Source organism: Oncorhynchus masou, unplaced genomic scaffold (genome assembly GCF_036934945.1).
Source record: "Oncorhynchus masou masou isolate Uvic2021 unplaced genomic scaffold, UVic_Omas_1.1 unplaced_scaffold_1459, whole genome shotgun sequence".
NCBI classification, from domain to species: domain Eukaryota; kingdom Metazoa; phylum Chordata; class Actinopteri; order Salmoniformes; family Salmonidae; genus Oncorhynchus; species Oncorhynchus masou.
The window spans coordinates 68,803-93,161 of record NW_027004573.1 but is presented as its reverse complement, the minus strand read 5'-3'; the positions used below and the strand labels follow the sequence as shown (position 1 = coordinate 93,161).

The window sequence follows — 24,359 nt, the reverse complement described above, 5'->3', positions numbered from 1 at the left end:
CTTGACATTGTGGGATGTGGACTTATTTTGCCTTTCTCAAGACACATCTCTCTATGGGAGAGTTTCCTGCCTGGTGTCTTTTGGTTGGCACTGCCACCTTGGTCCCAATGGTACCCGTTTGTGTGGGATGGTTGGTTTCTTCTGTTCATTTGCCATTGGTTGTGTATTTAGGGCCCCTGAGTGGCGCAGTGGTCGAAGGCACTGTATTGCAGTGCTCGATGTGTCACTACAGACCCTGGTTCGATTTCAGGCTGTATCGTAACCGGCCGTGATTGCGAGTCCCATAGGGCGGCACACAATTGGCCCAGCGTCATCGTAAATAAGAATTTGTTAACTGACTCACATTGTACTGATTGAATCACTAAGGAATTTTTCCATTCTCTGTTTGTGATCAGTTTGAAAGGTTGTAGCTCTGTTCTACCGAAAACTGTCTGTACTGGTTTCCATCTATCACATTCTCCAATGATTTAGGTTTATTAGGAACTCTCTCAGGGTGCATTGACTGGTGCAATAGGCCCTGTTCTAATACCTCCTTCCTTCACCTATTCCTCAAGGAAATCACCACTGATCTAACACGATCTGGTTGGTCAGAGGACGCAGTGGAAAGTAGCCTTAAGTCCACCTATTCAACTTTGTCAGATCAGTGATTGTGCACAAACAAGGTTGCATTAGAAGGGTTTGAACAGGGCCTAATTCTTCCAAGTCAAAAAGGAAAAGGTTAGCTAGCATTTATCCACTTCAATGATCAGTGTTTCTCCAGCTATGGAAATGACTAACCATTCAAGGGTTATTGCTAGATGCCTTGTGGGAAGAATGTATTGTGTAAATAGTATACAAAATGGCCGCCTTCCTGCTTTTGTTTGCTTGCATGGTGTTGAAGGGGAGTTTAGAACTGTTTTTTGTTGCCATGTGAGTGCAGTTAACATTGGTGAAAGGTTGGTTTCATTGAATTAGTGACCTCACTCATCTATTTCAAGTTCTACTGTTGCTATTCAGTGTAATGTTTTCCAAAGTCTCAATTCTATTTGCCTCTTAACCCAAACATGTGCTGGAGTTGTGGGTCACCCTGTCTATGAATGAACATAGGAGTCATTTCAAATGCTTTGCCTGAAACGGCAACACTCCTTTTTTGTACGATAAATGTTTTGCCGTCATTGTAGTTTCTTGATGAAAATGAACTCTTGTTCTTAATAAATCATATGCTTTTAAAGTGTTTGACTCAATGCATTTTAGTTCCGAAGGGAAACTATCTCCACTGCTGGTGTTGAGGTAGGTCAGTGAGCCACCTTGGCCGGGATTCAAGCCCATCGGCCCTTTAAGGCAATGTTCACCAAGACCACGTTCTCAATTGGAAATTCTCTTTAAATATCAAGTGTACTATTACGCTGATCTGATTGAACGCCAGCCCCTGGAGACAGGTTTGCCCTTAGACTGGATTCAAACCTATGGGTGGTGTATTTCAGTTGAAGACCTTACACGGGAATGAAAGAATGACAACCTACCCTCAGGACCAATTCGCAATATTCCAGAATACTTTCCATGCCATAAAGAGAGCTGTCCTGAGTACTGTAGCGCTGGAAAAAGTGTGTGAAATGTTTGCGTCTCGCATACCTGAAACAAACAGCTATAAACACAGAACAATGAGACATACGTGGAGCATCCAACACGCTGCGGTAGGTCTATACATATCAATTTGACATGATATTTCCAAACTTAAAAGTCACGTACAACCAGAGATGTGTGGCTTTGGTACAAGTACATAAGACTGAATCCACTGGATAAAAAGACAAGCCAGGAATGTTTTATAAATGTGGTATACATGCCTAAGTTGTGACTCCTAACTCTTCAACTTGATATTTACAAACCATGAAGACGACAGCACAACTCCAACACAGTAAAAACCACATTTGTTACAAACCTTTTATTAAGATATTCAGATTGTTTTTCATAATTTCTGTCTTTTTTTACAGTAGTTAATGTGCAATTATCTTTATTACTGGGTCACAGTTAGGATTTCACAAAGTTATTGGCACTTGGAACACTGGCATGTACATGGGTAGGGATCAGGAAGAGGGGGGTAACACGGCATGGGATAGGGTCGTCAGGAGGAGCATCAGCTTGGACATTATCAGTAGTATATCTCTGACAACACTACTGCATTAGGTTGTACTTTATCCAAAAAAGCTTTTTCATTTCTTTTTTATATTTTATTTAGTCTGGGTTATTTAAAATCATCATAACTCATGCTGCGAGTGAACAACTATCAAACTTCAATAGTGCTTCTATGTATTGTAAGAATGTACAGTTTAATATACTGTATTTATAGTGTGAAAAGAAAGATCTGCAATGGGGAAAGACCGACGGCACCAGAGACAGGAAACCAAATCAAAAAGAGAGAAGAGTCATTCTCGGTTGCTGTCATCTCTCTCTATGTAACTGAGGTAATGACTTCCACAAAGCATCCCACTTCTCCACAGCCAATACCTTGACTGTATTCTATTCATTCCATATCAATGAGACTTGAGCTATTTTTATTGTTCTGGTCTGTCTCTGAACTAACTGTACTGTAGCCTTAACGTCTCCTGGGTCGTATTCATTAGGGCGCACCGTAGCGAAACGTTTTGCAACGGGGGGGGGAAGAGAAAAAAAACATGAGTGTCTCTTATTAGACAAGTTCATGCAGTCCGTTCTGTGCGTCATGAACACGACCCCGGTACTTATGAGGTTAGTAACGGTCTGAGGCTATGACTGACGGCATAGGAGGTAAACTGTATCTGTGTTGTTGTAAACACACATTAAACAGGACACTATCAGTGAGCAGCCATGCCGTGTGTGTGGTTTGTGTATCTCTGGTGCGTCAGGGTCCTTTATAAGGAGCAGTAATACTAGTAAATGTATCTCTGGAATAGACGTTTAGCAGATTGCTGTCAGTCAGCGGTTGCAGAGAAAAGCACAGATTGGAGCCAGACCTGGGATCAAATACTTCATCTGGGATTGATTGAGCACGCCTGGCTTAGTGGACCCAATAGAATTGTCCTAAAACGGCATACACAGCCCATCGGACTCTCCAGGAGGGCTAAAGATTTAAAATACTTGAACCCAGGTCGGATTTTAACTGCAAGGAAACATACAAGGATTGACAGGCCACAATGCAAGCAGAAATGGCCCTGTCCCTTACCACTGGTCTGAGGTCAGATCTTGTTTTATCCCCCTCATGTTTAGAATTAGGATTGGTAATCGGGTAATCTGGTTCTAGAGCTGTGGTAAAGGGGTTAACTTCGACCTATAGCCTGTCATGCAGAGAGGGCCGGTTGGGAGGGAGGGGAGGGGGGCTACTATAGTAATAGAATGGCTCCCCACCCCCTCTCCTCCCTCTGCAGAGAAGAGATGTACAGTCTGGTCACTAGGACCCAGGGTGTTACATGACCGCGTGACCTGACCAGGGGGATAACCTCCCTACGCGTTGGTTGGTTGGGCACCGCCCCCCAGAACCTGCCCGGGGGGGGGGGGGGGGGGTACAGCAACAACAAATGAACACCAAATAAAAATATAAAATGAAAAGGAATAACAAAAATACAGAAATAAAGGAAACTACAAAAAAATCATCCTCACAAAGAGTTGATTCCCCCCATTCATTCCCACACCGATTCATTAGTAGACAGCGTAGCAAATCATTTCGCAATGAAGAAAAACAAGAGCTTCCTATTGGATAAATTCGGGTAGTCCCTCCATGCTTGTCAGTTTTCCACCGTTTGGTACCTAATGAACACAACCCTGGATCCATCGAAATAGAACGGACTTGGAACCTCTAACCCCCTCAAACTCAACTCTGGACCCCGAAGCCAGTTTCCATCTAAAACCAGTGACTGATTTAGACCTGGGACACCAGGTGTGTGCAATTAATTATTATGTAGAAGAGAAAACCAGCAGGCTCGGGAACGCATAGGGTAAGAGTTGAGTAAGCCTGCCTAACCCATGATGCCATCATTGACTTGAATGGGGAGGTCCATTCTATAGATTCTATTTCTATGCCCGGATCACACTTCTGCCACCAAATACCACTCCACAGACCGGTCTAGAGGGACTAAATAGAGAACGTGTTGACAAGGTGCCGAGGCTTTGGCTAGCGGTCTCTACTATACCGGACCGTTAGCGCTCACCCAAAGGTGCTTCACTAAAGATTATTTCACCCTCTCTATTTCCCTTTTATTCGTCTGTGGTGCCGAGTGGAACCAGGTAGCGACAAGACGCAACCCAGTGAGCACAAGACATTGAAATGGCGTATTGTAAACGTCATGTCAACGTCTTTTGCTCATGGGAAGACAGATGGGTAGATACATGGACATGACAAAGACAAGAAGCGATGTATTCCTGTCAGGATATAGGCTATGAATGAGTATTCACTTGGGGCTGTGTACAGGCTCCAGCAGAGCTTAGCTATGGGGATCAACGGACTAAATATTTGGTCTCAAACACAATGGGGACTTCATCCCCAAAGCAAATACTGACAGGTCTTTTTGAATGTGGAATTAAAGAATACAAGTCGAGACAGAAAGCAAAGCTCAACCATTGTCTCACTGATGTAACATTACGCTGCCCTCTATCGGTAGGATGATGGTAATGCCATGCAGCGCAAGAAGTCCCCCCCCCTCTGAGTTGTAGTACCAACACCAGACACCAGGTGGGCGAGCACCTCATGAGCATCACAATCCAGCTATTCTCTTGTGGACAGACAATTTTCTGCAATAATGTTACTTCTGGGTAACCGAGATCACAATCCAGCCAACATTTCTCTGGCTGGGACAGTTGTCATTCTATACCATTTAGCAGATGCTTTCATCCAAAGCCATTTACAGTCATGCGTGCATACATTTTACGTATGGGTGGTCCCGGGAATTGAACCCACTATCCTGGCGTTGCAAGCGCCGTGCTCTAACAACTGAGCTGGATCACATGAGACGAGAGCCAAGCATGGTCAAGTGAAGGCGGAAGCTCATTTAACTTCCAGGGAATTCTGGATTTCAAAGAAATGTACAAGAACATAGAAAACCATGTCTGATGGATATTATAAATGGTTATTCCTAGTAAGGAATTTAAGAGATATAGTCCCTTAGGAGAGACTGACATACCAGCTAGTGGTGCTTCCACAGTCCATCATCCGTCGGTCTGTAAACCAACCAACCCGGTCTCCCTCCCAAAAGTACACAATGCAGTTTCAGTACGGTGTTCCCCCTTCTCGTGTCCAGCATCAAAACTGCCCCCTCCCCTTCATTACAGCACAATGCAAAAATATGTGGATCTCTTTCTCTAGCTATTTTACACTTTGAGTTCGACTTCCTCTTAATGACAGAACACTTGGCAAGTTTCTAAAACGTGTTAATGTTTGAATTAGTAATCAGGACCTAAAACACTACATAGTACATAGCTTCTCTTAGCAACACTAGTATTTACACACTAGCGTTGCTAGGAATTAGCTTGCAAAAAAAACGGAATAGTCAGCTGGAAAACAGGAGTTAAATTAAATTTCAACTTACTCTGCCGATTGTCTGTAGAGTTGGTCCTTATGTAAGTAACATTTAGTAGAACATAACTTAAACCCTGTCCAAACGTTGGTCTGTCGTCCCACTTCCTCTCTGCTTACCTCACGTCAAGATAAAAGTCTGGCACGTGCGCCATACCTGCACAAGAAAGCAAGAACTTGTGAGGGACTTTTATTTTGACATGAGGTAAACAGAGAGGAACTGAAGTCCCGGAGGAACTGCATGGGGTCTACAAACAGACCTTTAATTATACGCTCCATTCGATGTTCTTTCTCCATTTCTCCCCTGCATAAAGACCAACCATACAGACAAAGTTGAAGTGGAATTTGACTTCTGGCTTCCGGTGGACTACTCCGTTTTTTGCGAGCTAATTCCTAGCAAGGATATTGTGTGAATACTAGCGTTGGTAAAAGCAGCTATACAGCACACATTTAAATCTGCAGAAATAAAACATTGGTAAGTATCAACAGAAAAACAGCAACGTAATAATAGCATTTCCTACAAAGCTCTTTTCTAAAATATGGTCTCTAGTATTTTTTAAATGTAATTTCTGGCCCAGCGAAACAACTTCCAGCCACATTTAGAAATTGTGTGCTTGGCCAGCGTTTCTACAGGATTCCTCACTCACTCGTCCTCCTTTTCCTCATTCTCCTGTCCCCTCTCTCAGTAGCATTGGACTTGATAAAAGTTATTAAAAAAAAAAAAGAAGACATGGTTGTATCCCAAATGGCATCCTATTCCTTATTTAGTGCACTACTTTTGACCATGGTCCATAGGGCTCTGGTCAAAAGTAGTGCAATATTTTTTAGGGAATAGGGTGCCATTTGGAACGCAACTTGATTTCCTGGCTAAGAGGCCAGGGGTGTCTGTGGTAACGTCCGAAAATGGCACCCTATTCCCAAGATAGTGCACTACTTTTGGTCAGAGTCCTATGGGATGCCATATGGGCCCTAGTCAAAAGTAGTACAGGTAATAGGGTATTGATTTCAGCTCTGCTGTAATGAAACAGTCTGGATTTCCAGGCTGTCTGCCTGACGACATACTTCAGTCAGACAGCCAGCGTTGAAGTCGGTTGTGGTGACATCACAATGAGGGGTGTTGTGCAAAACAAAAGTCATTACCGATTGGAGCATCGCAAACCAATCAGAGTAAGCCAATGACACATTTTGAAAACGCAGCTTTACCCACGTGTGTTCTGGCTCTGGCCCAAACCATCGCTTTCTGGGACCAATCACAACTGTTTGAATGTGTTTGCGTTCTTGAAATCGTCAGATCCATGGCGTAGCGTTTGGCCGGAGCAAGGAGTCTGGGTAGGCAGGAAAAGGCTACGTCACCCCGCCCCTTACATTAAGAAACAACTAAATATTTATCTTTGTTGCAAAAAGGCCATGGGACGAGGATCTTCTCCCTCTCTCAGTTGTCTTGACTGCAGTTAAGTAGCAGAGGCCTGCCACAATGCCTCCTACCTCCTCAGACTCTAAACAAGCAGGAAGAAAGAAAAGCCCCCCCCCCTCCTGCCGTAAGAGGTAGGGTAACAGCCATGTATCTAGGAACGTATAGAATAGCACCCCCCCTCTCTTTCCTCCAGCCGTAAGTGGTAGGGTAACAACCATGTATCTAGGAACGTATAGAATAGCACCCCCCTCTTCCCTCCAGCCGTAAGAGGTAGGGTAACAACCATGTATCTAGGAACGTATAGAAAAGCACCACACCCCTCTCTATCCCTCCTTTTCTCCATCCCTCTCTATCCCCCTCTCTCCAGCCGTAAGAGGTAGGTTAACAACCATGTATCTAGGAACGTATAGAATAGCACCACTCTCTCTCCTTCCCTCCCATCTTCCCGCTCAAGTTTAGGGATTCCTCATAAAGATAAAGTCAGTCAACTTGGAATAACAACAATCTTATTAGTATAAACATCTAAAATGGACTGTGTCTCTCTGTATTAATATTTAGAGAGACCACCGACAGGGAAATGTATACCACCATCTTCAACATCATCCTAGTCATAGTCATCACTGCATTTTTATAAACAGACACATTGTCAGCCTGCAGTCTCCTGAAGGGAATGGACGCCTGGTTGGTTGGTTAGACACATGCATTGCCCAATGCAGAGACATATATACAGTACCAGTCAAAAGTTTGGACACACCTACTCATTCAAGAGTTTCCTTCGAGATTGTTGGAAAAGCATTCCAGGTGAAGCTGGTTGAGGGGAATGCCAAGTGTGTGCCTAACTGTCATCAAGGCAAAGGGTGGCTTTTTGAAGAATCTAAAATATATATTTGATTTGTTTAACACTTGTTTGGTTACTACATGATTTCATATGTGTTATTTCATAGTTATGATTTCTTCACTATTATTCTACAAATAAGGAAAAGCCCTGGAATGAGTAGGAGTCCAAACTTTTGACTGGTACTGTATACACACACACACACACACACACACACACACGACTGTCCCACCAGCACACAGGCAAGAAAGGACACACCTGGACCGACACACACCAAGTCATCCTATCAGGCAGTCCCATCTGTTGTTTAGACAGTTACCACACCAAACAGCCCCCTCCTCCTGCCAAACAAACATTCACTCTTACACACGAGTCGTTCACATACACAACACGGCCGCCATTTTCAGACATTTAGCTTACATCCTAAACGGCACCCTATTCCCTACATAGGCTCTGTCCCAAAAGGAAGTAGTGCACTTAGACCTGGGTCATAAAGTGGAGGCTGAATTGAATCAGAATAAAGTGAAGCTGAAGGAGATCAGGACTCATTCCTCATTCCTCTCCGGACTGTAGTACTGTATGTCTCTCCTACTGAGTCAGACACAAACAAACAGTCTCCTCTCATTCTCTACCGCCGCACATACCACACACACACACTGCTGGCAGAGCCGCGTACCCAAACCACCCACACACACCAACAGGACATGCGCATTCGCCACTCCAACACCCAGACACACACGTATGCAACACATAGAACCAGACGCAGACTCACTCACCCTGGCACAGACATGCGCATTCCACACACACACACACACACACACACACACACACACACACACACACACACACACACACACACACACACACACACTCTCTCTCTCTTCCAGTCAAAGGCGTTAGCGTGAAGAGCTAGAACTTAACACGCATGACTCCATATATGGCAGCAGAGAGAAATGGGGAGAAACTGCACACACACACCAGCACGCATGCATGCCTTTATACAGAGCCAACCAAGCATCCCATCCTCCCTCCCTCCCTCTCTCTCTCTCCCTCCCTCCCAGAGACAGACTGTCCTCCTCTCTGTCTCTCTGTTCTGCCACTCACTCTTTTTTTCCTTTAAGGCAGCGCTTGACAAATGCATTAAAAAAGTGCAAATTTCTCATCCTACTCACTTCTCTCTTTCTCTCTGTCAGTGATAGAACTTGGTGAAGTCCCCAAGGATCATACCATGTGGTTAACAAAAGGAGGGGTGGGCCCCAGACCTCCCCGCCACCCACCCGTCCAGGCCAAATGGAAGCTCTAGTAGTGCCTGCCCATTACACTTTTAAAACCTGGGCTCTTCTTTGACAGTTAGCCTTTTTATAGAAACACTCTGAAACCTCAATATATATATAAAAACTACAAACGTAAACAACATATGGCCAGTTTTAAAAGCCAGGCCTAAAAGCAGACACTTAGATAACTCTGATCTAAAAAACAAAACAACGGTAGTTTCCAGATATAAAAACAACTTGAAGGCTTTCTTTTGGTTGGTTGGTTGAAAGGGGGAGTTACAATGACAATGTGAAGCCTATATTTTACCCAGGTTTATTTTACAGTTGTTTGTTCTACACTCGGTCTGTTTAGGTTCACAGTCAGAGTGTGGGGGAAGTGTTACGATTGATTAACCCTCAACTCCAAAGCAGTGTGTGTGTGTGTTTTAGTGTGTGTGTGTGTGTGTTTTAGTGTGCGTGTGTGTTTTAGTGTGTGTTTCTACCCCAAACACACAGCAGATCACCACAGTAACAGTGCAGTGACACAACAGACCAAGCCTGACAATCACAACAGAGCCCCCCGCCGGCGCCGACACCAACTGCATTACAAGGTGCCAGTCTGTTTCTACTCCCTTGTCAACTCCTTATGGAATTGTCACGAGTTTCAAGGTGGCGGCAAGATCCTACAAACAGACCTGGGACCAGGCTATCACTCACAACTGTGTCTATAGCACTAGCCTGTCTATGCTCACTTCTGCTCCGAGTACAAACCCCTTGAGCACAGATCTAGGATCAGCTTGCCCTCCCCAAACCTTGACAACTAGCGGGAAAACGCAAACATGACCATAGATCAGCGTTTAGGGGCAACGGGTCCTTCCTCCTTGACACGCCATGATTCTACTGTATGATGGGATACTGGCAGTGGTGTCATTGGCTCCCTACTGGTACTGTGATAGATGGGAACTGCCACAGTCATCTTTCATCCAATCACTGATGAGCTGTAGCTAGAATGACAGTTGGTCGTTATTCATGGCTTGTCAAGGTCCATCTCCTCTCTGTAGTTTCTCACAAGGTGTGTTCAACAGAGCTTTACAGGGATGTTTATAGGCTGGCAGTGTGCTGCGGCTGGATCAGTCTGGGTGCACCGGAGTGTGTGTGTGTGTGTGTGTGTGTGTGTGTGTGTGTGTGTGTGTGTGTGTGTGTGTGTGTGTGAGAGATGGATGAATGAGTCAGCCAAGCGTGTGTGAGCACACTCCGTCTGGGTTCTCACTCTCTGCCACGTGACAACACACACTTCTGTCACCATCCACACACTGACACGCATATTGTGTGTGTGTGTGTGGTATTACTTTAATTGGCACCATTGTATCCGCCCAGGATGTATAGGGATTAGTCCTCTAGGGTATTTTAATCTGTGTGTGTGTGTGTGTCATGAATGCCTCTTAGCAGGATACACCAACCCTCCCTCAGTCCATAACGAAACCAAATACAGAATGTGTCCACCCTGTGTACACTACACAGTACACACATCTAACATAATGCCCCTACACCCTAGCCCCTACACCCTACACCCTAGCCCACAGCTTCAAGCTTGGTCAAATGGAGACGATTCTAGTATTTGGATAAGACTTGTATTATAGTATTATAGTGCAAGACAAGTACATTATTCAGTTATTACTTGCTTAATAGTGAGACAACAAATGTCACTTTCCTTCGAAATGTGAATATGGGCGTGAACTGACATGATTTTAAACGGTCCCTTACTCCTCCCTCTACAGAATTCAGTAGACGTATAGGAAATCATACTGCATCATCAACATGAATACGAGATCAGAGCAACTTCTTCCTCATCCAGTCACCAACTGTTCAACCATCTTTCAGTAACACATCTCCTCTGCTTTTCAGGGAGTCTTGGCAACAAGTCAAATGTTGCACACGCAGAGAGAAAAAAAAACTATGTGAAAAGTAGGAATGAAAACTGCCCTCTAAATGGTCACTTTCAGGGTCAAGGGAGGGGGGGGGGGAGAAGAGGGTTAGGGGGGGGGTCCAAAAGTCCTGCCAATATACAGAATACATACACCTACTTCAACCATTAAGCCTTTACGTACCCCCCCACAAATATCAACCCCCTCCCCATAAAATAGCCTTCAGTAGGACTTCCAGAGTCTCTATATAAACTGATGAATACAATCTAATCAAATCAATCCATTACAATCTACTGTCCACAGACAATACATACAGGTGACTTGACAACGCTTCACGACCGATACATTCATGATCAAAACAGTGTTATTAGACCGTCAAGAGGAGACCCCCCCTCCCTCCCTACCCCATTCAACCCCGACCCCCATCCAACCCAAAAGGCCCCCCCTCCTAGGGAATGTGTTTCAGCGATATGGAAATGAGAAAAGGACCTTCGCCAACCAGAAAACATTAAAACAAACATTAAAAACAAACATTAAAACAAGAAAAGATTCTACAAAGGGGAGCAGGGAATATTTCTAGGTTAACCCCCCCTTACATTACAAACCTCCCCAGTCTTTCTTTCTACACCTCTATCCCTCCATCTCTCTCCCGCCCAAATGGGGTCAGACACTATGTACATGGGTCTGGGACGGCGAGAGAGAGAGAACAAGGGATGGAACAGATGGATATAATAAAAGAAATTCCAAGTATTGAGGGAAGAGATTAAGATACGGAAAAGTGACATTAAAAAAAAACTAAAACTGGGGGAGGAAGTATCGCCGAGAGCAATGATCAAAGACCATCGACCAATAAGATCACAATAAGCCCACTCACTTTAAAACAAAGTGCTGCCGTCTCCGCCCACAACGCCTTGTAACCCCTCCCCCGAAGAAGGTCCCGCATCGCTAGTGGCTGCTGCCGCCGCCTCTTCTGCCAGGGAGTTGGGGTCGAACCCATGCTCCGCCCCCAGGGCGTCGGCCTCCATCTTGATGGCGTCTGATTGGAGGAAAGCGGAGTAGGCGTCACCCTCGGCCATGAGGAGCTTGAGCTTCGGGATCCAGGACTTCCTGACGACCCGGCGGGCATTAGTGCACATGTCAGCCGCGATGGCGTTCATCTCGCTCTCCTTGAAGCTCGGCGCAAAGTTCTGACAGTAAACTGGGGAGGGGAGAGAGACAGTTAGGTGCTGCGGACAACATATGGAATGATGTGAAGAAACGCAGGTATATGACGACAACACGGTGTAGCACTGAGTGTGTGAGCCTTGTCCGGTGTGTGTGAAAGCAGAGCTGTGCAGTGGAGAGTGTGACACTCACACTTGACGGCGTGCAGTACTCTGCTGTCCAGGGGCTTGCGGCTGGGATCGTTTGTAGAAGAGCGGATCCCCGTCCCACAGCTGTTCGCTAGAGTACTCCTGAGAGGGAAAATATATACACAGTTTCATTTACTGTGTGTCTTCAACGGTCAAACAAACACACACCCTCCCCTCACCTGTCGAAGAAAGAGGCCAGCAGCCTCCTCAGTAGGACCTTGTGCCGCGTGCCGGCGCTGACGTGACAGTTCATGAGTTGGGCGCGGGAGATGAACACGGAGGTACCCGTCACCAGCTCCAGCCTCTCTGCAGGGTCCCCCTCCTCGTACAGCCGTGGGTGGCACCGGTTACCTACACCAACCAATCAATCCATTCAAATGTATTAAAGCCTTTTCACATCAGCTGTGGGTGGCAGCGGTTACCTACACCAACCAATCAATCCATTCAAATGTATTAAAGCCTTTTTCACATCAGCCGTGGGTGGCACCGGTTGTCAATCAATCAATACAATAAGGGGTTTTACAGTAACAGTAGCCTGGTCTAAACGCAGGTGGCAGCCAGCAATTGCCTATGATTAAATTAATGACTGAACTCAGAATGTCAACGTGTCTAGAGTTGCCCAAGACTATAATATTACAAACTAAATGAAGTCTGTGTGTGTACCTATCTGGGTGATGAGTTCGGCAGGTAGCGAAGCCAGATCCTGGCGTAGCCTCACCCCCCTGCCGCCCCGGGTCTCGGCCGTGAGGTGCTCCGGTAGGGACTCCACGCGCTCGCCCGCTACTGGGGTGGTACAGAGAGGGCACACGTTACACATGAATACACACAGCAACATCAAACACGCGGCTACATTAACACACCTGCACACTGAACAAAAATAGAAAACGCAACATGTAAAGTGTCGGTCCCATGTTTCATGAGCTGAAATATTAAAGATCACAGTAATTTTCCATAAGCACACACAAAAAAAAAGTGTTTAAAAAAATGTATTTATATCCTTGTAAGTGAGCCTTTCTCCTTTGCCAAGATAACAGTCAGGTGGATGAATTGTGGCATATCAAGAAGTTGATTAAACAGCATCAGTACACAGTTGCACCTTGTGCTGGGGACAATAAAAGTCCATTAAAATGTGCAGTTGTGTCACACAACGCCATAGATGTTTCAAGTTTTTAGGGAGCACGCAATTGGCATGCTGACTGCAGGAATGTCCATCAGAGCTGTTGCCAGAGACTTTAATGTTAATTTCTCTAAGCCGCTTCCAACATCGTATTAGAGAATTTGCCAGTATGTCCAACCGACCTCACAACCGCCGACGTTGTGTGGGCGAGCGGTTTGCTGATGTCAACATTGTGAACGGAGTGCCCCATGGTTCTGGTCGGGTTATGGTATCGGCAGGCATAAGCTACAGACACAATAGCATTTTATTGATTGGTAATTTGAATGCATAAAAATACCGTGACGAGATCCTGAGACCCATTGTGAGGCCCATTTAATTTGAGGTTTCTGTGACCAACAGATGCATATCTGTATTCCTAGTCATGTGAAATCCATAGGATAGGAGTTCATTTATTTACTTCAATTGGTCTGATTTTTAAGCCTCATTGACCCTGCTTTGTAGTATATATATGTATATATACAGTTCAAGTCAGAAGTTCACATACACTTAGGTTGGAGTCATTAAAACTTGCTTTCAACCAGTCCAGAAATGTCTTGTTAACAAACTATAGATTTGACAAGTCAGTTAGGACATCTACTTTGTGCATGACACGTCATTTTTCCAACAATTGTTTACAGACAGATTATTTCACTGTATCACAATTCCAGTGGGTCAGAAGTTTACATACACTAAGTTGACTGTGTCTTCAAACAGCTTGGAAAATTCCAGAAAATGATTTCATGGCTTTAGAAGTTCCTGATAGGCTAATTGACATAATTTGCGTCAATTAGAGGTGTATCTGCAGATGTATTTCAAGGCCTATCTTTAAACTCAGTGCCTCTTTGCTTGACATCATGGGAAAATCAAAAGAATTCAGCCAAGACCTGAGAATTGTTTTTGTAAATCTCCACAAGTCTGATTCATCATTGGGAGCAATTTCCAAACACCTGAAGGTACCACAATCATCTGTACAAACAATAGTACACAAGTATATACACCGTGGGACCACGCAGCCGGCAAACCGCTCAGGAAGGAGACCCGTATGTGTATGTAAACTTCTGACCCACTGGGAATGTGATGAAAGAAAATCTGAAATAAATCACTCTCTCTACTATTATTCTGACATTTCACATTCTTAAAATAAAGTGGTGATCCTAACTGATGTAAAACAGAGAATTTTTACTAGGATTAAATGTATTTGGCTAAGGTGTATGTAAACATCCGACTTAAACTGTATGTATGTATGTATGTATGTATGTATGTATGTATATCTTTCTGCTCTTTCAAAGACCTGACGTTCCAATGAAGATCGCACCCCCTCCCAGATAACAGATATATAATCTAGAACTATCTTGTTGCCATTATTTAACCAGGAAAGTCATTGAGAACACATTCTGTATTTAATTTCTGTCATTCCATCACTATGACAAATAACCTATATCTTCTTTGCTTTCTCACATGTAACTCAGTCAAATCTTTGAAATGGTTGCATGCTGCGTTTATATTTTTTTGCTCAGTGTACAAAACATTAGGAACACCTTCTCTTTCAATGAGACTGACCAGGTGAATCCAGGTGAAAGCTGCAGTATGATCCCTTATCGAGGTCACCTATTAAATCCACTTCAATCAGTGTAGATGAAGTGGAGGAGTGTGTGCCATTCTGAGGGTGAATGGGCAAGACAAAAGATTGAAGTGCTTTTGAACGGGGTATGGTAGTAGAGGGGGTGCAACTCAATATTAGGAAGGTGTTCTTAATGTTTCGTACACTCAGCGTACAACTGGCTATAATGACATGCAGGTCTAGCTAACACTATCCTGCAATGGAGTGGGACAGAGGAGGAGAGGGTATATGTCAAGACAGATACTCACACTTAAATATGCATCTATTAATATTCACATACCGACAACTAGCATTAAAGTACAGACATAAGCAAAGGCACACACAAACAGAACGTACAGCAGATAGCATCAGAGAGTGATGCTAATTCCCCATCATCTTCCAAACCACGATTACAATCAGCTGCCTACTTGTTCCCTCTAATCTCGTCTCTTCCCTCATCTATCAGTCTATTGTTCTGACCTGAAGCACTCTTGCTCCCTCCCCCCTCGAGCTGGGAATTGCCAGGGACCTCGCCATACAATATTATCACGCTACTTTAGGTACTGATATGACACGTATTGCGGTTCTCACAAATCTATATGTATTGCGATTTTATACGGAGGTTTTATTGTGAATTGATGTTCAAAATATATTGCTCACCATATGTCTGCTGCAGAGAGACAGGAGAGACATGAGAAAACCAGTTTTCATCAGTCATGGAAATAAAAGTGCTGTAAACACATTGGCTCACTATTTAAACAGGAGATGGAGGCCAAGCTATGGAATGAAAAACAACAGTTTTGGTGCAGGTACAGCCGGCTAACGCTACCTAGCAAATTATTAGTATATATTCACTACCGTTCAAAAGTTTGGGGTCACTTAGAAATGTCCTGGTTTTTGAAAGAAAAGCAAATTTTTTTGTTGTTTAAAATAACATCAAATTGATCAGAAATACAGTGAAGACATTGTAATGTTGTAAACGACTATTGTAGCTGGAAACGGCAGATTTTTTTATGGAATATCTACATAGGCGTACAGAGGCCCATTATCAGCAACCATCACTCCTGTGTTCCAATGGCACGTTGTGTTAGCTAATCCAAGTTGATCATTTTAAAAGGCTAATTAATCATCGCAAAAGGGTTTTCTAATGATGTTGGCCCAGATGAAAACTGTGATCCTGATTAAAGCAGCAATAAAACTGGCCTTTAGACTAGTTGAGTATCTGGAGCATCAGCATTTGTGGGTTCGATTACAGGCTCAACAAGGCCGGAAACTTGTCAGTCTATTCTTGTTCAGAGAAATGAAGGCTATTCCATGCAAGCAATGGCCAAGAAACTGAAGATCTCGTACAACACTGTGTACTACTCCGTTCACAGAACAGCGCAAACTGGCTCTAGCCTCTTCACTGTTGACGTTGAGACGGCTGTTTTGGGGGTACTATTTAATGAAGCTGCCAGTTGAGGACTTCTAATGATCAATTAGCCTTTTAAAATGACAAACTTGTATTAGCTAACACAAAGTGCCATTTGGAACACAGGAGTGATGGTTGCTGATAATGGACCTCTGTACGCCTATGTAGATATTCCATAAAAAAATCTGCCGTTTCCAGCTACAATAGTAATTTACAACATTACAATGTCTACACTGTATTTCTGATTAATTTGATGTTATTTTAAATGGACAATTTTTTGTGTGCTTTTCTTTCAAAAACAACGACATTTCTATGTAACCCCAAACTTTTTAACGGTAGTGTGTGTATATACATATATATTTTTAAAAATCAATACTTGGGTGTCAAATATTGGTATAATATCGACCCAAAATAATATTGTGATATTTAACTTAATCAACCCCCCCCCCATAACTACGCTCCTCCAGATTCCTACCTCAAACCAACTCTCTCTCACCTGTGGCGCCCACATTGAGCATACTGTACATTGTGTACATGTTACAGATCTGCCTGTACTGCTCTTCAGCGCTGTCGTCGGTCACTTCCTCTTCCTCCTCGTCATCGTGGTAACTAAGGGGCGAGTCGCTGGTGTACATGCTCAGCGTCCCCGGACTCGTTCCGTCCGGCGTCCCCACGCTGCTGCTGTTATGGTTACTGTTGTTGTTGTTATGGTTACTGTGGTTAACAACGTTTCTGCCCGTTGCATCTTGGGAGTTGCAGTTGTTTGAGGAGGCGGAGGAGGAAGAGTAGCGGGCGGCTTTCCTGGACCCCCCTCCTCCTCCCGACCCCCCTCCCCCGTCACCGCGGTTGCCCCCTCCCACAGGCGCTTGGCGACAGGGCTGCACACCACCGAGTAGGAAGTGGCCTCTTGCTGAGAACGAGAGAGAAGAGATTAGCTACATAACATCTATTTAGTGTGTTGTCAACCGTTCATCATGTGAGGGGGCAGCCAAACTCATGTGTATTTATGCTTGAGCATTGAGTGTGTGTATTTCCTTGTATGGCACAGGAGACAAAGAGGTTCACAGCTTGCACCTTTGACCAGAGGGACATACTACCAAACAGGATTAATGAGTTAGCTAGCTAACTTTTATTCAAAAAACAGAACTATAGAATTTCTGGTTCACTAAGAAAGCTAAACTTGCTGAGTCAATTATACCATGTCCACTTCAAGCTTATCTTTCAAAAACATACATTTTAGAATATTTAGGCAAGTTAGCCGCCTAACTCATTTATCCTGCTTTGTAGTACACCTCTCTGTTCTATGAAAGACCTGACGTTCCACTGAAGACTGCATCCCTTCCCAGATAAGATATATAATCTAGAACACACTTTGTTGTACCTTTCTTTAACCAGGATAGTAATTGAGAACATTCCTCCACTATGACAAATAACCAATATTTTTTTCCCCCAACTCACCTGCTGTGGTGTGGGTTGTGGCGTAGTCCCGCTCTGCTCCGTCTTCACCCTCGACACCAGGGGGAGGGGTGTCAGGCAGGAGGCGGGCCTACATGCTGCCGTGGAAACCACCCCAGCCCCTCCCCCTGTGGTTTGAGTGACAGGGCTCTGGGGCTCAGAGGGCGGAGTCTCTTCTGCATGAAGACCCTGGGAGTCACAGCTAGGGGAGGAGACCTGGCAGAATAATATGCAAATGAAGAGGTAAATAAATCTGAGAACAATATGTAAAATATTTAAGACTATGTAAAGTGGGAACTGGAAATCTTTGACAAGGAGAACCTTGGTTAGCCTAATGCAGGGGTAGGCAACTAGATTTAACCGCGGGACAAGTTTTGTTGGAGCGAATAGTCGGGGGGCCGGAAAATAATTATAATAATTTGTACACTGCAAATTGACCACAACAAAAAGAGATAATTTAAAAATAGCAATAATATCCTACCTTGACTACATTGAGACATGATCATGTCTTTTTTGTGTGAAGGAATACTTGGTAACAGATTTCCTAAAATAAACTATTTTACAGTTTCTTTTTTATACCAATAACTAAAATAATAAATCAATATTTACTATATACTTTGGGGGGGGCAAAAGAAAACACCTGTTGCCGACCCCTGGCCTAATGAAACAATCCACTTGTGCTGTCAGTTGCAGTCCAATTATCTCCCAACATCTACCTATGGTGATCATAGGAGTTGGCAAGAAAGCACAAACAGGTTGCTATGGTTACACTAGATACCTTAAGGAAGAACTCTGTGCCCTTCTCCATGATCTGCTGGATCTGCAGGAAGCCTGCGGTGTACATGAGGAGAAATTGGTCCCCTACGTTCATGCTGAGGCGGCCTGTGTAGCAGAAGGCCAGGATCTGCTGGAAGCTCTGGGGCTGGACGGCCGGGGGGAGCTCCACCACACTGCTCTTCCCTCCAGCGTTGAACAGGTCCCGGAAGTAGGAGCTACTGGCCGCCAGGACCGCCCGGTGCGCCTGGGGAGGGACGGGGAGAGGAAGTAGTGAATAAATATACAGCACACAGGCTTCTTCTTAAACAAACTTGAGGTACAACCAGAGAATATTTCACCAGGTTTCTTTCACCTAATCAAAATATATAACTGTTGATTCAGTCATTATCAGATCAATCTAGCCTAACAGTTAACTGTGTTTTGGATCAGCCGTCACCCTAACTGGAAGGCTTGTCAGTGAGGTAAATAACAGTTAGATTGGTTCAGTTTACTCCAAAAAAACAACATTGATGTTTATCAACTCCCACCTTGAAGGCATGTCCCTTGACAACCACGGAGACGTCGCAGTAGAGCCCCTGGAGCCTCTGCTCATTGAGACACTCCAACACGTTGTTGCCAAAGTTAGGGATCGCCATCTGTAGCGTCTGAGCCATAACGCTCTAGCCCAGCACCACCGGGTCTATAACAAGGAGAGAAATGTTATATTAGGTCTTGTCTATGTCATGGATATGTCATGACTATGTCATGTAGGCTACAAAGTTAGGGGTCGTCATCTGTAGCGTCTGAGCCATAACGCTCTAGCCCAGCACCACCGGGTCTATAACAAGGAGAGAAATGTTATATTAGGTCTTGTCTATGTCATGGGTATGTCATGACTATGTCATGTAGGCTACAAAGTTAGGGATCGCCATCTGTAGCGTCTGAGCCATAACGCTCTAGCCCAGCACCACCGGGTCTATAACAAGGAGAGAAATGTTATATTAGGTCTTGTCTATGTCATGGGTATGTCATGACTATGTCATGTAGGCTACAAAGTTAGGGGTCGTCATCTGTAGCGTCTGAGCCATAACGCTCTAGCCCAGCACCACCGGGTCTATAACAAGGAGAGAAATGTTATATTAGGTCTTGTCTATGTCATGGGTATGTCATGACTATGTCATGTAGGCTACAAAGTTAGGGGTCGTCATCTGTAGCGTCTGAGCCATAACGCTCTAGCCCAGCACCACCGGGTCTATTACAAGGAGAGAAATGTTATATTAGGTCTTGTCTATGTCATGGGTATGTCATGACTATGTCATGTAGGCTACAAAGTTAGGGGTCGCCATCTGTAGCGTCTGAGCCATAACGCTCTAGCCCAGCACCACCGGGTCCAATAGCAGGGAGAGAAATGTCATGTACGGTATATGTTATGGATCACTTCCTGTTTGTTGTTGTTTACTGGAGAGTCGAGAAGGGGGGGGGACTGGGATTGAAATAAGGAACATGATGGGAGGGAGGGGGATAGACGGACGACTAATGCACCTTTAATAAAGAGCGCTAGAAAGAGAGCTCATTTTTATTAAATAGCCAATTAAAGTTTGTCTCATTCATTTAAAATAAACATTTTCCAATTCTGCGGTGGGTAACTAGCTTTTGTCCTACTTCGTTGTTTTGTTTTTGAACGAGACAAGAGAAAAAGGCAGCAGAACTCCATTACATAATTATTCAGTTTTGTTTGGTTTGTTGCCATCCAGCCTTGATGTGTCAGATCACAAGTAGAAAGAATGGCTGTCAAACTTGACTCTCCACAAAGAACCCTTAAAAGTGTTCCATTCTTTTTGGAGACTTTGCATTGAAGAAGACAACTTTAACTGACTGGCGGCACATAAGACACCATGAAACCTTTTAATTTAGATTATTTTTAGAGCACTAACTGTGTAATGAACCACATGTGACTGGGAATCAATGGAAAGGCCACGACCATGAGCCACTAGGCTAATAAAAAAACACTCCGATGGATATTAGGCCTATTTAATAACAAGGTCAAGCAAAGCTAATTTCATCAACACTCATACGATTAAACAATGAACGGACCTATAGGTTGTCCTTAAAAGGCAGCTTACTCAAGTGCCAACTGAAGGAAAATAGCCTATGGAATAGCCTAAAAACAAATGTTTTTTTATTTCCTAGAACCGTGGCTAATTAAGATATATGGTCTTGCTCTTTGCATCACATTTGCATCTGTGTAAGTTAATATACATGTATTTCTCCATTAAAACTATATAAACAGAGAAAGCATAACAATTTACCTATTGCCACTGCACAAGAGAGCACGCTTTCAACGTTTTAATCATTATTCTCACAACTAACAATTAAAACAGGTTGAACTTTATATTTAGCCTAGCACATGTCCTTATCATCAAACTGAGAACATAATGCTTAATTTTGATTGGAGGAATGCAGAATAGAACCAATCAAAACTACCACCTAAACCCATAATCACATTAGGTTCCATTTCCTCTGGGGACACACCATCCAAGAACATAAAGGCAGTTCATTTAACTGATTTGACCTCTAACCCTCTACCTACCTGTAACATTATATGGCCACACGTCACCACCACACAATGTTTATGTCACGTTATGTGAGGGACAATAATATTACATAATCTGAATTAAATTCCATATTTTACCATCTGAATTGAAGTTTTACATTAATGAAAGAAAAAACATGTATACTTCATTCAACCTCTAACCCCCCCGTAACATTATAAAACAACACACACCACAAAACGATTATTCAGACATGATTATATCACAGGTTATTAAGAAACTAAATGTTATGTTTTGCTGATGCCACCTTATTGTGTTCAAGCATATAAGATCAATGAATAAGCGCACATTCAGCAATCCAATCAAAAACAAATGTAAAAAAAAATGTATTTTTGATATAAATGATAGGCATGGCTGTAGCCAACAATCAATCAATCAATCAAATACTATGATATTCAATTTCCTGGTTTGGGAGGTGAAAGTGTAGCCACAGTTAGCAAGTAGCAAGCTAAACGCTAATGCTAATTTGATGTTAACCAAATTCAAATGTCAAATTCTTGAACGTCCAAGTCGTCAATTGAACACTGTCAAGTAAACGCATTTGCTTATTTACTTGAAAACATTTGCTTTAAAGAAATCTACTTTGCATCAACCGGCATGTGGCTATATTATGTAGCTAGCCTCCCAAGAGCACGAATAATATTAACTTTAAACGGAATATACTGTACATCGATTAATCATTAATAGCTCAATCTCACATCGAAGGGTAGCGGGAGAGTCTCGTCGGTGTCCGCCAAGGGAAGACTAGAGGCCTGAACAGCGGTAGAACGGACAGACGGAGTGGGCAGAGAGAGCTGTCCGAGCCCCGTTTTGTGCCAGTATCTTTGCCCCGTGAGATTCGGAGCGCTCGGGCTGGCACGGGCCGGGGGGCGACGGAAAGAGCGGACGGTTGGATAACAACAAAAAAATACTTGATCACCGGTTCTCGCTCTCTGTTTATGTCGATGCAGCCCTTCATTTGCTCTATCAAACTAGCTAAAAGACAACGGCACGAATTCTGTCACAAAAATAGTAGAACAAATAAAATATTCAGGAGTTCGCATCCCCCGCCGCTCTCGCCCCCACTCTGTGCCAGTGCTGTCGGTTAGAGTTACCTCCTTGGGCCTAGGCTAGCTACTCCGGATACACTGTACTTTTTATTTGGGGTTAGCCCATCGCATAACGTAACCCGGCGCTAGCTGAGTTATCACCAAAATGTATTATTTGTCGCCCGAAACAATGGATCATCCAATTAAAGTTTCGTTTAGTAAAAATCAGAATATATAAATATTTTAGTTATTTTGGGGAGGTAGCTTGGGGGTGGTCTCTGGTCAACACTCAACAGGTCAATCCGGGACAAACGTAGGCAAGCATCTGTGGGGGGGGAACTGAACCATGCATGCTTGCAGCGAGTGGTGATATAGCTGTTAGCCTATGAGTTCCTGCTAGCCAAGACACCAATTTAACCAGTTAACGACAACACGCGATGTACATAAAACCCCAATCGCATTAACCATTTCTGTTTGGAGTAGACTCATTCTACTGGGAAAATGTCACTCTTCAACGACACATCCAGGTAAAACCCGGCCGCGTTTCAAAAGTTGGGGAATAAAGAGAGAGAGAGAGCGCGGATTGCTGTGAACTCACCGTTGAAAGGCAGACTGGACAACCCGCGGTGTTGGCAGGCAGTGTGAAACATAGACGGTAGCTATATAGCCACTAAAGTAGTTAAAGTTTTGTTGGTGCTGCTGTTGGGTGTTCCAACTCAGCCCATCCCCCACCACACACCTTCCCAAAAACAATAGCTAACTAACCCGCCCACTCCCCCAAAAAACTCACACGGAACCGCTCTCAATTCCTCCCCGAAGAAGAGCCACTTCACAACAGCTAGCCGCCGCAAACACCTCGACGAGTTCCCGTATCCTTTCTGACCCCGGTGAACCCTGGTAAAACTCACCCCCCTCGCTATATTCCGTTGGAAAGTGTTTCAATGGAGTAGTGCAGAAGCGTTTGGTCCTCTCCCTCTCTACAGGCAGCCATTCAGTGTGTGAGCACAGCACAGGTGGAGAAGCAGAGCACAGAGCTGTCGAGGGAGCCCAAAACGGTACCCAGAGGTGGAGGAAAAGATCACAGAGCTAACCGATCTCTCAGACAGAAAGCGTCCCCAACTAACCCGGATGCCCCCGTCGGTCTCCACCAACTGCCCAATTCAAATCACACACACATTTTCCGTCTCTCCCATACCTGTGGGACTCCCTCTTGTCCAGACAGCCCAGTTGACTGGTGATTCAGTGGAGATCGACGGGAAGCCGCCGGTAACGCTTAAATCTCCTCCCCGTTTGGATTCAGAGCTCGCTGCGGGTGCTGAATGTGCTATTTTCGTATGTCTAGACTTCTCAGGTGAGCCCCTAGGCGTCTATAGTACGCGCATAGAGTACAAACTACCATCTGCATTCAAGCAATGGGAAAAACTATAGAGCTGCCTAGATACAGTTCTTTCTTACTGTCAAAATGCATCTTTCTCCATCATGACCATAATTGTTGTTAGACGAGCGCCACCTCCCGCGTTAATGTTAAATAATGGTAATTCCTAATTGTCTTTAATCATACGTATTATACATGCTCTAGCCCTGACGCGTTCAGGGTATCACTTGGAATTATGATGGCAATGATAATTGTCACGTACATGCTGCTGCATACAATGCCAGAGATGAGGAAAACGTGAAAAAATGAAGCATCTCTCATCGCCAACATTTTATTGTTTCTTGCCTCCTAATCCTATCATATGCGCCTCATAAGACTGCAATGGAAACATAATAAAACAACAACATTAAAACACTACTTTTATCTAGAGTATCACATTTAGGCCTGTTAAATTAAGCTTTTCATGTAACTTAAAAATATATATATATATTCTTCGCACATTCAAGGCATGGAAAGTAGGCAAACCGCCAGATGAATGACCGCACTGTCCTATGGCTTTCTATTACAAAAGACATGTTCATTACAATACACCTTAGCAAAATGTTTTGCAGCGGAACACGAAGAACTAAGGAATCTCTCCCTGTTTCAGTCCATTTGGTACATAAT

At 43.9% G+C, this 24,359-nt stretch overlaps 1 protein-coding gene and 1 pseudogene across 1 annotated transcript in view; one reads left to right on the top strand and one right to left on the bottom strand.

Moving 5' to 3' along the window:
* LOC135530915 (syntaxin-10-like) overlaps window positions 1–1,210 on the top strand; it is a 17,054-nt gene extending 15,844 nt beyond the window's left edge. Inside the window, exon 10 of the mRNA XM_064959086.1 lies at window positions 1–1,210. This exon is cut by the window's left edge and continues 991 nt beyond it. The gene's annotated coding sequence lies outside the window, so the exon portion shown is untranslated.
* Window positions 1,211–11,373: 10,163 nt separating this feature from the next.
* LOC135530911 (nucleus accumbens-associated protein 1-like) lies at window positions 11,374–23,322 on the bottom strand (annotated as a pseudogene).
* Window positions 23,323–24,359: the final 1,037 nt, after the last annotated feature.